This window comes from Nicotiana tabacum, chromosome 4 (genome assembly GCF_000715075.1).
Source record: "Nicotiana tabacum cultivar K326 chromosome 4, ASM71507v2, whole genome shotgun sequence".
Classification (NCBI taxonomy): domain Eukaryota; kingdom Viridiplantae; phylum Streptophyta; class Magnoliopsida; order Solanales; family Solanaceae; genus Nicotiana; species Nicotiana tabacum.
Window position 1 is genome coordinate 37,004,190 of NC_134083.1, and position 14,022 is coordinate 37,018,211.

At 38.9% G+C, this 14,022-nt stretch overlaps 1 long non-coding RNA gene across 1 annotated transcript; it reads left to right on the plus strand.

Moving 5' to 3' along the window:
• Positions 1-12,896: 12,896 nt before the first annotated feature.
• Positions 12,897-13,587, plus strand: LOC107814236 (uncharacterized). The gene is made up of 2 exons (XR_001654515.2): positions 12,897-13,032; positions 13,176-13,587. It is a non-coding gene; the product is annotated as an uncharacterized LOC107814236 (long non-coding RNA).
• The last annotated feature ends 435 nt before the right edge of the window (positions 13,588-14,022 follow it).

Sequence of the window (14,022 nt, forward strand, 5' to 3'; positions counted from 1 at the left end):
CTGTGGAGGTGCACCCCTCCTAAGTCTGGGGGTAATCCCTCACCATATGGCGGGTGTCGCCACACTAAAAACAAGCTCTCAGAGAGCGTGGCTGCTGTGACTGGCTCAGGCCAGGTCTGCTGGACTGACCGCTAAAAGCACCCCATTCAGGAGGCACACTAGACACTGGCGGTGCATAATAAGGCTCCTGGGGCCTAGAAGGGGTCAGAATACCATTGGCGGCTGGAAGAGCTGAATGAACGGGGTGACTCCCATAGCCCCTACCATGGTGAACTGCAGCTGGGGCACGAGTACCACTATAAGTGCCAGACTCTCGAGACCTCTTGGCCTCCCTCTACTCTCTCTACCGAGCAGACATACCCTCCAATCTCTTAGCAATACTCATAACCTGCTGGTAAGAAATAACCATCTCTAACTCTCGGGCCATGCTAAGCCTGATACTGGGGTGGAATCCCTCAATAAACCGACGAACCCTCTCTCAAACTGTGGCAACCAAGGCCGGTGCATGTTGGGCCAAATCATTAAAGCGAACTGCATTCTCTGACACAGTCATAGAACCCTGGCGCAACTACTAAAACTCCGTACGCCATGCATCTCTGAGACTCTAGGGAACATACTCCCTCAAGAACATGTCCTAGAACTGAGTCCATGTAAGTGAAGCTGCCTCAGCCGGACTACTCAACTCATGAGCACGCCACCACTAATAGGTTGCTCCTCTAAGATGGAATGTAGTAAAAGAAACCCCACCCGACTTCGCTACACCCATAGTATGGAGAATACGGTGACACTCCTCCAGAAAACCCTGGGCATCCTCTGACACCAATCTACTAAAGGTAGGAGGGCGGTACTTCTTGTACCTCTCAAGTCTGAGATGCTCCACCTCAGAAACTGCTACCCTAACCTCGGGCTGAGTTGGAGCTACTGGCTGCATCGGTAAAATCTTTGGAACTTGGTCGACCTAAACCCGTTGCTCTAGAGTACGCGTGATGGGAGTCTGTGCTCCTCCCCGGGCCTGAGATGTGGCAGGTGCAAGTGGAATCAATCCAGCCTAAGTTAAGGTGTTGAACATGCTCATGAACTGGGCTAGACTCTCCTGGAGGGTTGGTGCAGCAAAAGGTACCTCAGGTGCCTTCCCTCCAGCTGGAGCTACTGGGGCTCCTCTGTCGCAGCTCGCGCGGGTGCTCTGGCTGCACCGTGTGGACGTCCTCGGCCTCTACCCCGGCCTCGTCCTCTCGCGGCTCTAGCAGGGGTGCGGGTGCCTGGTCATCATATCCGCATGTACGTGTCCTCACCATCTGTGAGAGAATAGAATACAGAAGTTTAGAATTTTAAAGTCAACAATTTCGCACGACAAGGAATCAAGAAAGTGTAATTTTCCTAACAGTTCGATAGCCTCCCAAAGATAAATACAGATGTCTCTGTACCGATCCGTGAGACTCTATTAAACTTGCTGGTGACTTACGACACCTATGAACCTAGAGCTCTGATACCAACTTGTCACGACCCAAATTTCCTCCATATAACGTCGTGAGGGCACCTATTCTTTACGACTAGGTAAGCCTAACAAATTGCGGAAAATAACAAAACGAAAGTAAAAATTGGAAACTAACAGCAGTGGATAACTGAATAACTAGTAATAATGCCGCTCGGCATGTACAATAACCAATACTCTATAAATACACAGTCTTTCCAAAACCCAGAACATCGTAAGTCACAAGCAACAGAAAGAAAATAATATCTCTATAGACAAGAGTCTAATAAAAGGAATACAGGAAGTGTTTGACATAAGAGAGGATAGAGGGGGACTCTTAGGTCTTCGGACGAGAGCATATGTACCTTGAAGTTTTCGGAATAGCAGCAAATGCACAACTAATAGCGAGGCTGGTATGATGAACCTGGATCAGCACACGAAAACATGTGCAGAAGAGTAGCATGAGTACACCACAATGGTCGGTCGAGTAGTGACGAGATCAGGTCTGGCCCACTAGTAAATAATAAATAAGGAAGGAAAATATACAGTATAATAAAAGACTAGAATTTAACAAAAAGGAAAAAAAACAAGGAAAAAGTACAACACACAGGGGTAAACAGTAGGGGATCTCCCGAGATATCGTCTCATAGTACCAAAATAAATATACAAGGAGAACTCCCGAGGTACCGCCTCGTAGTCTCAGAAGTAAATATACAGGGATAACTTCTTAGGTACCGCCTCGTAGTCTCAAAAGTAAATGTACAGGGAGAACTGCCGAGGAACTGCCTCGTAGTCTCAAAAGTAAATAGACAGGGAGAATTCCCGAGGTACAGCCATGTAGTCTCAAAAGTAAACACAAAACTCAAACCGATAAATACAATAGTTAACATCAAGATTTCTACAGTTATACTTATAAAGAACAAGGAAAAACAGGAAATCAACTAGGCATGCTTCACAGAGTTCAAATAAGCAGTTAAAGCACGTAGACATGCGATATTAGACTAAACAAGATAACTACACATATTGGAATAGCTCAATTAAGAATTAAAACAAACTAATACTCATTTAAACGGTATAACTCAAATTAAAGAAAAAACAGATTTCTACTTAGTAAAATAAATCGGATTTTACAATAAATAGCCCGTGTACGTACTCGTCACCTTACATACACGGCGCTCACATATTACAATAGTACCAAATCCTAAGGGGATTTCCCCCACACAAGGTTAGGCAAGCCACTTACTTCTAACCAAGCTCAATCAATCGGTAACTATGCCTTTTCCATGAATATCCGACTCTTAATGGCCCAAATCTAGACAGAATCAATTGCACGCCATAAATACAACCATAAGAAACTAATCTAATTAATAAAATCAAAGTTAAAGCAAGAAATTAGAAAATCCCCCCAAAAAGTCGACATGGGACCGCATCTCGGAATTGGGTAAAAGTCACAAAATATGAACACCCATTCACTCACGAGTTCACTCGTACCAAAATTATCCAAATCTGATATAAAAATCCCAATCAAAACTCAAAAATCTAGTTGAAGAACTTCTCCCATTTTTCCCAAATTGCTCAACCAAATTCCTTAATTAAATAATGAAATCAACTATAGATTAGTGGAATATAACCATAAATGAGTTAAGAATAATTACCCCAAAGTTCTCTCTAAATAATCCTTGAATTATCACCTCAATTCGAGCTCTCAAAGTCCCAAAACTGAAAATGGGATAAAACCCTCGAACTTGGCCCTTATCTGCCCAGCGATTCCACATCTGTTAGCCTATAATAGCACATGCAATGTCGCACCTGCGGAAATTCCATCGCAGGTGTGAACTTAATTTATGTCCCCTGGGTCCGCATCTGTTAGTGAAGCGTCGTACCTGCCGATGCGCTCCTGCGACCAAGGAACCACGCCTGCATCCCTCACCGCTCCTACGCACCATCCCACCGCAGAAGCGAGGCCGCTTCTGTGCAAATAGATCTGTACCTGCGAACCCAGCCTGGGCTGCCCAAATCCGCATTTGCGCTCCTCCTTCCGCACGTGCGAAAAAACCAGAAACCAGAAACTTCAGCAAATTTGAATAAGTCCAAATTCAATCTGTTAAGCATCCGAAATACACCCGAGGCCCCCGTGACCACAACCAAACATACAAACAAGTCCTAAAATACCATACGAACTTAGTTGAGCCCTCAAATCACATAAAACAACGCTAAAAACACGAATCACCCTCCAATTCAAACTTAATGAACTTTGAAACTTCAAACTTTTACAACCGATGCCGAAACCTATCAAATCACGTCCGATTGACCTCAAATTTTGCACACAAGTCATAATTGAAATTACGGACCTAATCCGACCTCCAGAATTAAAATCCGACCCCGATATCAAAAAGTTCACTATCGGTCAAAATCTCCAAAAATTCGGCTTTCGCCAATTTAAGCCTAAATCAGCTACGAACCTCCAATTCACAGTCCGGACATGCTCCTAAGTCCAGAATCACCCAAAGGATCTAACGGAACCGACGAAACTCTATTTCGGAGTCGTCTTCAGACAATTCCCACTACAGTCAAAAATCCTAAGACTTAAGCTTCCGTTTAGGAACTAAGTGTCCCAAAACACTCCGAAAACACACCCAAAGCCTCCCGGGAAGTCACATAAGCAGAAAGAGATACGGGAAAAACAGTAAACAGGGGATCGGGGCTATAACTCCAAAACGACCAGTCGGGTCGTTACATCCTCCCCCTCTTAAAACAATCGTTCGTCCTCGAACGAGTATAGAGACATACCTGAAGTGGTGAAAAGATGAGGATAACAGTTGCGCATATCATTCTCGGTCTCCCAAGTAGCCCCATTGACCGACTAACCCCTCCACTGAACTCTCACTGAAGCAATGTTCTTTGACCTCAACTTTCGAACCTGCCTGTCCAAAATAACTACTGGTTCCTCAACATAAGATAAATCTTTGTCCAACTGACTGAGCTGAAATCCAACACATAAGACGGATCGCCGTGATACTTCTGGATCATCGAAACATGGAATACTGGATGAACTCCTGCTAGGCTGGGAGGCAAGGCAAGCTCATAAGCAACCTCCCCAACACGTCGCAACACCTCAAATGGGCCGATAAACCTTGGGCTCAGCTTGCCCTTCTTTTCGAACCTCATAACACCCTTCATAGGTGGAACCCAAAGCAAGACCCGCTCTCCCCCAACCATGAATGCAATATCGCGAACCTTCCGATCTGCATAACTCTTCTGTCTGGACTAGGCTATGCGAAGTCGATACTGAATCACCTTAACCTTTTCCAAAGTATTCTGAACCAAGTCTGTACCCAATAATCTAGCCTCACCCAGCTCGAACCAACCCACTGGAGACCGATACCGCCTACCATACAGAACCTCATACGATTCCATCTAGATGCTCGACTGATAACTATTGTTGTAGGCAAACTCCGCAAGTGGGACCTCCAATTCACAGTCCGGACACGCTCCTAAGTCCAGAATCACCCAACGGAGCTAACGGAATCGACAAAACTCTATTCCGGAGTTATCTTCACACAATTCCAACTATAGTAAAAAATCCCAAGACTTAAGCTTCCGTTTAGGGACTACGTGTCCCAAAACACTCCGAAAATACAACCAAAGCCTCCCGGCAAGTCACATATGCAGAAAGAGATATGATGAAAATAGTAAACTGGGGATCATGGCTATAGCTATCAAAATGACCGGTCGGGTCGTTACACTATTATATATTTAATGTCAATGTGTCCCACAGCCTGCATGCTTTAAAGCATTGGTTGGCCTGAGGTGCATCCCATTCCCCCCGGCTACGCTATCAGGATCATCTTCATCACATCTCCTCTTTATCGGAGGATGCGATGCAACATGATCGTCGGTAAGGCTGGCAGAAACCTACAGAATAATAAGATATTTTACTATATGAAATAATAATTACTAATGTACGTGTTAGGAAATTATTTTTAATGGTCATACCATGGTCTCAACGGTCTCCTAAATTAGATGATCTGTCTCCGACATCTCAGTATCTCACAATGCGGCCTCCATGATGGGTGATGGCAATGTCTTTAAAAAAAACAAAAACGCTTTAGATATTACTGACTAATCAATGAGATAAAAACAAATAGAAATAATAGTAATACAAACAAACTTGCGCCTGAGTAGTGCCGCAATGCTCTGTCGGAACATCGAGGTGCACTGGAGTAGATGAAGTATGTGCTAGATCCTCAGCATCCCTCGATGATGATCCATAACTCAGTCGTCGCCCACTATGCAGGACTCGTGTTGGACGATCCTCAGCAACCGTCAATGGCTCTTGGGGATCAGGAAAATATTGATCCCACTCCTGTCTCGTAATAGACGTGACCGCGATCAACAATGGAGCTGACGGGGTTAACTGTGAAGTACCTGGCGACAACTGAAGGCTGAATGACAGCATATCATGAGGAGCATCATGTGGCTTAGGGTGATCACCCGGCTGATCATCTCTAATATCCTCCACGGGTGCTTCAACGCCCCCTTGCTGAGGACTTCATCCTCGCTGACTACCACGACCTCGTGGGACACGCCTTCCTCTCTGGCCATGCCTTCCACGTCTACCACGTTCAGGCTCCACTGGTGGCCCATGATGATACTCCTCTGACGACATATAAGCAGCCTCGTATCCTAATTGCTCATCATCTCGGGCACGCCTCAATGTCTAGGCAGCCAGCTCTGTAACCTGTCGGCCATACTCGTGCAAAGATGCCGCTCCCTCATAGGTATGCTGCAGCATCTTCAGTCCCAACTAGTAGAACTGATGTAAGCCAATAGCCTCCATAACATGTCAAATATTAATTAAGGAAGGATAATTTAACATTATAAGTAAGTATAACAAATAACATACTAGTGCCTCATGCCTCCCGGTGTATGGAATGTACCGACCACCAATGCGATGAACGGGATTCCCGATAACAAGTCGGGTAACGCTGCGATACTAGCCCATATAATCATGCTCGCCATCCGTACGGTGAGTTGGAAGGGGTGGCGGAATCAGGTCATACCTCTGGTCCCAAATCTCAATCTGGGCCTCTAGCTAGTCCAAGTATGTCTGGTCAGCCCTGGAACGATCATCCCGCTGGTAATGTGTCCTAAACCAAGCGGGCGGAATAAGGGAGATGATGTCGAGCCTTGACCTCGCATCCGTAGCCTCGCCTATCAACCCACCTCCAAGCTAAAGGGAGAAACGGTGGAGGTGGTGCATCCGGAGCGATGGGTGGTAGAGGTGGCTGGAACTGCAGGAACTGCTCCCAAGCCCAAACCTAATATAGATTGTGGACGTAAAATTTAAGGTATTTTTTTACTATGTATGTTATAATCATGAAAAGAATTGACTATGTTTTCACCTGCAGCAACGGTAAAAATTCGACAACGTCTCTTTGGGTGCCCATGCATGCCCGACACATCTGCATATACAGGTAACCTAGAACAGCTGCACCCCACCTGTAACCAGGTAAATTATCTAGCCGCTCAAGATGATGTAGAAATCTCAAGCTGACTAGGTTTTCCGAAGTGTTCGGGAACAGTACACCACCAAACATCAACAGCAACACCAATCTCGTGTGCCAGTCGATAACCTCCGGCAGAGAATCATGTGTAATCTCCGCATTCATCGTCTCCAAATGCTGCCGGACGAGCGTCAGCTGCAAACGACTAGCCCCACTCAATGCAGTCTCCTCTACTGGCTGAAATTCGGTGAGCCGCTGTAACATATGCAGGTAATGTAATCCCTTGTAGTCTTTGAGAGCATGCGGGTAAGCTACAGGTAATCCATTAACCGGCAGCCCGAAAAGAACCTCCACGTCTTCAAGCGTGATGGTAGCCTCGCCGATGGGTAGATGAAACGTGTGCGTCTCTGGTCGCCACCGCTCTATCATAGCCGTGATCAATGCCCAGTCGAACTGCAACCGGCCGATCTCTATGATCCTGTAGAAACCCGTATCCTGAAGGCGTCTAACTATACGTGGATGGAGTGGGTGGGCCCTAATGAACTCCCACATATCGTCTATACGTTTGGGGCGAAATGTCTGGGACAAATATTGTCCATCCCATATGTATAAAGACCTATGGTTGGCCTGTAGCAATAGTAGCTCTAGAGATGCAGGCCCGGGATGCATAGGGGGAACCTCCATGACGATGTCTGTAAATTGAACAATATTAATTAAAGTATTTTTTTTTTAATTGCTTAACATCTTTAAATATATTGCAATATCTTTTATATTAATATTTAATCGATATTTTTACTATATTGTTACTTAGGTTGATACATTTTCTATATTATAATTTTATATGTTAGTTTATTATTTTATATGTTAGTTTCTTATTTTATATGATAGTTTATATTTTATTTATTCGTTTATTATTTTATATGTTAGTTTATTATTTTATATGTTTTTTCTTATTCACCTATTTTTGGGTATAATAGAATTAAATAATTAATTTTTATATGAATATATGATTTAATTAATAAGTATTCATATACAAATAATTAGTTTGACAAATATTGTTGTTTTTTATGTTATTTTCTTACATTTGTTGACTAGTATTCGAGAGACTTTGTGTTTGAACTATCATCTTTTTTAAGATATTTTTGGGGTTGACAGATAATTAAATGATTAATTTTAATAACTACAAAGATACTCTGCTAAAGGGCACTATATTGTACTACGCTAAAGGGCACTACATTATAATTACGAGCAATATATTAAAATTACGGGCACATCATAACACTAAAGGGAATTAAATAACATTAATTATTCATAAAATAATAATTTATCTATTTTACTAATCTTTTAGCACATAAATAATCTAATCCGGATAAAAAATAACAAATTAATTTAATCACAAAACAATCACGACAATACATATACCACAGTAAAAAATAACTAATAAATATTTTTTTATAACAACTAATAACATTAATTATTCATAAAATAACAATTTCTCTATTTTAATAAATTTTTTAGCACAATAATAATCTAATCCGATAAAAAATAACAAATTAGGTAAATCGCAAAACAATCACGAAAGAACATATATCACAGTAAAAAATAACTAATAAGCATTTTTAATACATGATTTTTTACAAAAAATAAGTCGGAATACCTCGATTTTAAATTTTTTGAAAGGTGAAGATTTGATGATTTGGGGGCCGAAACGAGCAATCCACTACGCGATAACGCCTTAGATCCGATGTTAGCTTGCTACAATACCGAGAATCTACACTTTTTGTGGGACCGACGGGCTCCAATGGAGTTTTCTGCGTTAAAAATGAGGGAAGGGGAGGGGGGGCTGGTTCGCGTCTGGTTGGGGAAGGAAAAGGCACAATTTTTTATATAGGTATAGCGTGCATATATAAGGCGCTATACTATAGCGCCTTATATATGCACGCTATATCTTTATCTATACTATATTAAAAGCACGAATGCCATTAGCGAAATGTCGTTCGCTTTTTTTATCCTTGAAACATAGATTTCACATAAGACAAAATAGTCATTTATTTATTTTTTCTAACTTTTAGAATTCTAAAATTAATTAAAATTCTACTTAATAAATCTTTCCTTATTTAAAATATATAAAAATTATAATATTTAGGACTTTATAAGCAATTCAATTGTATTACCTTATATAAAAAAAATTCCTTGCTCGAATTAAGTAACACAACTATAATTCCTTCTCTATTATTATTCCTAATATTTAGGTCTATTAAATTAATTAATTTTTTATTATTTTATTATTATAAAGGAGGATATGATGGTAAGAAACGTTAAAAAGATTCTAAAATTTCAAGGCCAAGAGAAGAGCGATTTTCGCAAAGTTCTAAGGAAGCCGTGTGTTTTCTTTCTTTTCCTGTTTTGTCTAAAACAAAAATACTATTTAGAAGTAAGAAACCACGGGTTGGTTTTTACGAAAAATAAACAAAACGTTTCTATTAGATTTATGTAAGGATGTCAATGGTTCTCTAAAACGAACCTTTCAAACCGATTACTAGGTTTTTCTTAATAAAATTATAGGTTTGATATAAATCTACACCATACCGAATAATTAGGATAATTTTTTATTTTTAAATAATATCAAAAAGTACTTAACCGAACCGAACCGAACCGAACCGAATAAATTTATATGTATATATTATATGTATTAAATTTAAAAATAACAAGGCGTTAATGTAATACTAATGTAATTGTAATTAATTTTTCTAATATTTTAAATTTGGAAATTAATTAATATATTGACCATTAAACTTTGTTTAGAATAAGGAGCTAAACTCTTCTATAAAAGGAGTCAGTATTTCATGTTTTTTTATCATAAAGTCTTAATAATGTGGACGTGTGTGGAGGTAATTTTTTGTGCTTGTCAGTTTTGATTTTTATTTATGATATCTCATGTACCAATATCAGTTTAAAATTATCTTCAGTTAATAGTTGTTTACCCTTTTTTCATTGAAGCTTAATTAAAATATGTGTAATGTATGTCTTTCTGTTGTGTGTTGCACAAACTTTTTGGGTTAAACCTACATGACTAGTCAAGTTTTTATTTTTCTTTATACTTGATTTTTAAGTTTTTTCCTCTTTTCTTAATGTTTTTTTTGTAACTGAATGAGCGGTACTGATATCTATTTGATTTGAAATAGTATTTGCTAATGTATGTCTTTTTGTTGTGTGTTGCACAAAGTTTTTTGGTTAAACCTACATGAGTAGTCAAGTTTTTATTTTTCTTCCTGGTTTTTAAGTTTTTTCCTCTTTTCTTAATATTTTTTGTAATTGACTGAGCGGTACTGATATCTATTTGATCTGAAATAGTATTTGAAGTATGAGGGATTAGAGCAAGACTTATTCATTTATTAAGTTAGCTAAATCGGATCAATTCAACATTTTTCAGGAACCTACAATTTTTTTATTTTGATATTTAGAATATAACTTATATATATATATATATATATATATATATATATATATATATATATATATATATATATATATATATATATATATATATATATATTAATAACATTTTATGTAATTTCTTAAAACCGATGTACTCAACAGTATGAGGTACAGATTACATAATTTATTCTTTTTGTATATACTTTATATTAATTAATACTATACACACGTGCAACGCACGTACACTAATACTAGTGGTTCAAATATAGCACGGTGAATAACCGCGCTATATCTTAACGGACAAAACTGCCGTTAAAGTATAGCGCGGTGAATAACCGCGCTATATATAAAATGGTGCCCAGTTTTTCTTTTAACCTATTTGTGTCTCGAGTCCCAAAAGACCACACTTAGGTTTCAGATTCTAGTTACAAGTATAATCAATGGAAAAAAAATGAAAAGATATTATTTCCGACTGTAATTGTTATGTGGTCTATTACAAAATATTCTAAATTCTTTTATGTGGCCGATTTCACAAGAAATCTTTATATGTTGATAACAATAATATAAAATGCAATTGATATTTGTGAAGTCATTTTTTTCTATTCACATTATAACAGATATATTTGAGCCATTTCGTACACATCATTTTTTGGCCATCTCGTGTCTGATTTCTGAGTTACTTTATACTATATTTTCTTTTATTGGAACTTGCCTCTCCGTTGTATTCATCACGAGACAAATTTCTTACTTCCTTAATCTTAGTTTTGATATCACTCATTTCAAGCAAGAGATAATTTTCTTTGAACAATTTTAAATGATTGAGAACCTAATTCCGTTATAGCAGGGCACACCACGTTACTACTGAGCTTTCGACTTAAGATTATTAGACGAGTTCCGACAAACAAAATTCAAATGATTGTGATGCTACATTTGCGAATGTGGATGGTTCTAATATACTCAGCTAGCAATTTGTCTGGTTTAATGTTTTTTTTCCTCTCCTTTCTTGTTTGTTTTTACCCTTTGGTATAATGGTATTCTCCAAATTTGATACATTCCCTCTCCTGAAAAAACCAAAACCCCCTTCTCATTCTCATTCTCATTCTCATTTTCTCTCCTTTCCTATACTACACGATCTTGTTTTGATGGTCCTCCTCCAGTTTAAGTAAGTAACTTGTTTTAAAGAGCTGAAATGTTGGAAAATTGTCTAATGCTATATCAAAGAGTATAGACAGCTTCTAATCACAAGGACACAAGTTATACCAATTTAACCGGACAGTTGTGATATATCCTTTCTTAAGTTGGAGGATAATTTTTTTCAGAGAACAATCGAGCAGAGTAAAATTCACCAAGCCAGCCAGCTGCCTTACTATGGCCCATATATAGCTCACATCGAAAACCACCTCATATTAATATACACTTCAATGGAAAAGAGTACCTTCTTTTCCTAATCAAAAGGTCACTATATCAGTGTGCCAGATATTCTCAGGAATTCCAATCTAGCTGTATTTCGAAGGCTTCTTTTTCAGTACTTTCTTCGACATACCCTACTATAATCTAATGGAACCGCGTCGTTATGTCCATTTTTGATTTGATATGAAGTCGTAAAATTAGTCTCTCCTTCAAGGTCTCCTAAGCAATGTTTACTGGGTAACAAGTACTATAAGTCTGATTCTGAAGATGAGATTTACGAAAATTAACTGTTGATTTTAACTATTTTTATGTCTAAATTACGACCATGGAAAGAAACATAAAAATCCTACATTTCGCGTATAAAATATCAGGAATTATCAAATTTATAGGAGTATGATTTATGAAGAATGTGAGTTAAGAGATAATGTTTTTGAGGCCAAGCTTTGAAGGGGCATTCTCACCACACGTGATTGGGTGTGTGCCCGTTCATATAGGAATAATTGCGTATACTGCCAATCGATGAACAGCATCAGTCTCTTTCTGATTTTGTATCTTTGTACAAAAGTTATAAGAAAAAGTAGAATAAAGACAAACCTGAATTCTGAGGGGAGCTTTGTAGCATATACTTGGCCATGCCTGTAAACAGGCCAAAATAGGACTACAATTTCAAAATACTATCGATTCTTTCTCATTCCTTTGACATTTGCCTCGCGACTTTTGCATCAATTTAGAGTAGGTAAATTATACTAGAACGTACAAATGATACGAACTGAATAGAGCCAATTCTATTGCTGTACTTGTACTTGTCTTGCTATTTACTACTGCAGCTTTAATGGATACAAGTTTATGTGTAGTCACTCACAAAAGTACACACTAATTGTCTGTTACGAATGAGCCATTCAAAATAACCAGAAATTCTCTCTAGCAGAGATACAAGGTGGGAATATCATGAAGATGAGATCAACATGCATAAAACAGTGGACAGAAACTCAAACACCCCCATCCCCCCCAAAAAAGTATTATTTCACAACTTGTTGTTAAGGCAAAGAAGCATATAGCCTAGACCAAGAGGTCGTTAAAGAATGTCGCCTTCTGGCATCCACATGCAAAGGAAGCGTTAATAACATATTCTTCCCTCTTTCCTTCCATACCTAAAGAGCCTCTTTGTCAATCTGGTCAACATGCCAGACACCGTGTTTGTCACAGGTTTCCTAGATTTCAACTTTATCATCTTTAACTTAGACAACTGCAGATCTTTGTGCATACAAGCCGTCAAGACTACTAGGTCGAGTACAATGGATGATATCTTATTCTCTGAACTCCTAATGGGGCTAATCTCTTATGTACAGGTTTTGCAATGGATCTCACGTCCCAAACCCTTAGATGTTCATAATAGCTACTGGTCAGCAAGATATAACTTGGACTCTTTGCAATGTAACGGATGCCTATTGCATGAACTTCCGTATTGTGGTAAGCTAACTTACAAGGATCATCTCACAAATCCCAGCAACTGAATTTGCAGTCATCCTGAGTTCCTGACAGTGCACAAAGCAGCTGTGGCTGGTGGATATCAAAAGAGGCAGCCAAAGCTCATAATCATGTGCTTTTCAGTCTTAGGAAATACTTAGTTGAGATTCAAGGATTGATGTTACTACACGTATTTATGACATATCTCTAGCAAATCGATCCCTACAAGAAACAGAAGACCTTGTCATGGAAGTACTTCAGTTATTTCCTCAATAAAAGGTAAACTTTTTGAAACATGAGGAGATATCCTGAGTTATTAACAAAGTGACTGGAATTGGAAACACAGGTTAAAACAAAATAAGTGAGTGGTATTGTTAACATAAAGTACATACCTGGAACGGAGGATATAAACTTTCTAATTCTTAAAGATATGCAGTGAACCTGATAAGTTAATTCCACATATGCATGATTCTATATCCTGCTCTGCCCCCAACTACCCCCTCGCCAGAAAAGCCAAGATCTCTTATAGCAGTGATTAATTACTCAAAGAAACTACTTGAGTTCTTAGCACTTGCCAAATCTCAGCCAAGAAAAAGAAATCATAATACCTATTCAGTCACACTTTTATAACTACCATTGTTAAACGTTGCACCCTTGTTTTTATTGAAAGAACACTAGAACAGACAGCTATAAGTGACAATGAGTACTTTCTACAGTTTACACATTGCT